This window comes from Mandrillus leucophaeus, unplaced genomic scaffold (genome assembly GCF_000951045.1).
Source record: "Mandrillus leucophaeus isolate KB7577 unplaced genomic scaffold, Mleu.le_1.0 Scaffold710, whole genome shotgun sequence".
Lineage (NCBI taxonomy): Eukaryota > Metazoa > Chordata > Mammalia > Primates > Cercopithecidae > Mandrillus > Mandrillus leucophaeus.
Window position 1 is genome coordinate 815,871 of NW_012107698.1, and position 3,774 is coordinate 819,644.

The 3,774-nt window shown below is 36.2% G+C and overlaps 1 protein-coding gene across 1 annotated transcript in view; it reads right to left on the reverse strand.

Moving 5' to 3' along the window:
• GFM1 (G elongation factor, mitochondrial 1) overlaps positions 1-3,774 on the reverse strand; it is a 65,109-nt gene that overhangs the window by 18,320 nt on the left and 43,015 nt on the right. The window lies entirely within an intron of this gene.

The window sequence follows — 3,774 nt, forward strand, 5'->3', positions numbered from 1 at the left end:
TCCAATTTAGTGTAGTCCTCTGGGTCCAGAGGCTCCAGGACACCTATTACTTTTCCATACTGGCCTGCACCACCTGATTGTTTTTTATGTGTAAACTCAAACCTGAAAGTGATTTAGGAGAAAAAAAAAAAAGGAGCATTATGTAATTACAAAATAAGTAACCCCTATTAATTTAAAAGAACACATTTTATTATTTATTTATTATTATGGTCTTTTTATAAAAGTTTACTGTAGATTTTAAAAAGAACCCTCTCTTTTCTGTTTTTACTTAAAGTGAGGGTGGGATATGCTACCCAAGGTAATACACAGATGAATTTCACAAATAAAAAAGTAAAAGTCAAGTAATTAAAAGAAAAAGGTCAGTCTACGGTTCTTGTTCTAATAACCTACATTCCGAAGACCTTGCCCATTTCCCTGGAACACAGTGTTCTTTCTTTAAATCTCTGTAACCAAAGACTTGAAAATAGGACCTTTGATGGCTAAGTTAATTTATTCAGATAGTTCCTATTTGATTTTATTCCTTGGGCATCATAGACTCAGGCAATACAAGAAAAGGGATTTCCAAGTGAAATAATTAATACCTGAAAATGATCGGTGGCAAAATGAGAGAGACTAACATAAGTCAGTCATTCAAAAGACACAAAAAGATACTTAAACACAGGTCAGTGTTTACTTCAAACCACTAATGGCAACATTAATATGATAGAATAAGCACTTTACATACATACTAAAGATATGTAAACACAGGCTATTGTTTCACTGGAAAAATCATTTCATGAGTATCTACTGTTTGCAAGGCATTTCTTCCTTTAAATTGAAATCTTCCTCAAGACTACAAGATGGAAGAGGCCAGCTGCTTTCAAAATTGTTAGCAGGTAAGAAAATGGACATTAATGAGTGTGCATTCCTGCATACAAATCTGAGAGTGGTTTGGAAAAAGGAAATATCAATATTTGCCTGTTCTAAGCTGTTAGGAGATGCCAGCTTACAACAGGCAAATTTCCAAAACTGTGGAACGCTCTCATATTCTCAAGTATACACAACGGTTTCTATGAGACATTTTAAATCATGTTTTCAATTTGTCAACAATATAACATCTATACAAGCGTACTCTAGATCTGTGATGTCTATATGGTAATAACTAACCACGGCTGTTTACATTTAAATTAAAAGATTTCCATTACTGCCCCAAGTTCTACTGGGCAGCACTGCTCTAAAGGACCAAATCACAAACAAGTAACTCCACACAGTTTCAGGAACCATATCTGAATTTATAATCGAGAGAGTGTCAAACAACAGAATACTTCCGTGCCAGGCTTATGTTAAGTACCTTATATGGATTGTCTTACTTGTTCTTTACCACAAACCCATGAAGTAAGTATTATTTGTATCACCATTTTACAGATGAGAAACCTGAGGGACAGAGAGACTAAGTAACTTGCCCAATGTGACAGAGCATTAAGTGGCAGAGTCAGGATTTGCTCTAAAACCAAGGATCTTAAACATTCTTCTAGAAGGCTAATACAAAAAAGATATAAACTAACTTACAAACGCTGGGGTTAGTTTATTCACTTCAAAAGCTAACAGACGGTGCTACAAGAAGACAGATTTTGCAGTAGTTTAGAAAAAGTAAAGGTAGAAGAACTAAGACTGCGTGACAGGCAGCTAAACAGAAATGCTGAAGGTGAAAGAAATGTCACATTATGAAAGACAATTTCATTTTGGCAAAACATCATCTGTCACATTAAAATGAATGTTGATTAGAATCGTTGGGTGGGGAGGGATTGAGGGAAGAGAAATTACCTATTGGGTACAATGAATATTATCTGGCAGATGGTTACACCAAAAGCCCCAGACTTCACCACTACCCAATATATCCATGTAACAAAACTACACCTGTACCCACTCAATCTATTTTTTTAATCCAAAAAAAAAAAAAAAAATTACGTCAGGGCCACATTGTTTTCAACAACAAAAAATATATACATATGTAAGAATTGTGTTGGCTTTGTTGTTTACCTCAAATTTGCAGATTTGTTTTGACTTCAGAGTCATAACAAAGTTGCAAGCAATGGGCATTTCTAGTAATTATGTTTTTAAGAGAGCCTAAATTGGTATGTATACTTTTAAATGCCTATTATCTCACAACCAGTGTTACTAGCTTTGATATACAGAGATGGTGACTGCATTCATAAGGCTTCAAAATGGTGACTTGAGGAAGCTCACATATTGTATTTCTCACTACTGGTGGCAACACACGAGATATTAACTAGCGTGAAACCTAAAATTTCATTATCAGCAAAAAGCTCTGAGTTATCAGAATGTACTCAGCCACTTTCCTGGACACTATCAGCAGAGGACCTATTCAAAAACCTCACACACACAACGACAACCTAAGAGGCTGGCTTACAGATACATGACTCATCAAAAGGAAAAAAAAATAAGAGAAAAAAATTCCTCCAACTTCTTAGAAAAGGCCTTAAGAGAAGAACTAACCATTTCATCCTTTAGTTACTTTATAGTTGCTGGCTAATATAACTAGAAAAGATGAGAAATGCTATATTGCTATTAATTTTTTTAAAAGCTACATAGTCCAAAGAAACACTGTATTTATAAATTAAAACAGTTTATGAGGAAGACAGTACATTACAAATACATTTTTGTTCACTTTCTTTTTCAAAGCATCACAACATACAGGCATATCTTGGAGGCATTGTGGGTCCAGTAACAGACCACTGCAATGAAGCTAATATCACAATAAAGCAAGTCACACAAATTGTGTTCCTAGTGATTACAAAAGCTGTATGTTTACACGAGACTGTAGTCTATTAAGTATGCAATAGCATTATGTCTAAACAAAAATCCCACCACACATATCTTAATTAAAAAATACTTTATTGCTAAAAAATGTTAACAATCATCTGAAACTTCAGCATCAGAATTAGGAGTAGACACTGAAGGTCTAGGAGCCTAGAGGGTCTTAGCTTGATGCTGATGGCTACTGACTGATCAAGGTGGTGGCTGCTGAAGGTTGAGGTGGCTGTGGCAATTTCTTTTAAAATGTTTTTTAGAGATGAGTCTCTCCATTGCCCTAGTTGCCCAGGGCTGGTCTCAAAGTCCTGGCCTCAAGTGATCTTCCTGCCTCAGTCTCCCAAGTAGCTGGAATTAAAGGTGTGAACCACTTCACCCAGTCACATGACAATTTCTTAAGACAAGACAACAATGAAGTTGGCCCCACTGATTGACTTTCCCTTTCACAAGACTTCTCTGTAGCATGTGATGCTGTTTGAAAGGATTATATCCATAGCAGAGTTTCTTTCAAAACTGGAGTCAATCATCTCAAACCTTGTCACTGCTTTATCAACCAGGTTTACCCCTTGTTATAATTTTAACAATGTTCGCAGTGTCTTCAACAGGAGTAGATCCCATCTCAAGAAACTACTTTCCTTGCTCATCCATAGAAGAAGGAACTCCTCATCTGCTCAAGTTTGAACATGAAATTGTAGGACTTCAGTCACATCTTCAGGCTCCACTTCTAATTCTAGTTCTCCTGCTATTTCCAATACATTCACTGTTACTTCACCCACTGAAGTCTTAAACCTCTCAAAGTCATCCATGAAGGTTGGAATCAACTTACTCCAAACTCCTGGTAATGTTATTTTGACCTCCTCCCAGGACTCACAAATGTTCTTAATGTCACCTAGAATGGTGAACCCTTTCCAGGTTTTCAATTTACTTTGCCCAGATCCATCAGAGGAATCAACCTATGGCAGC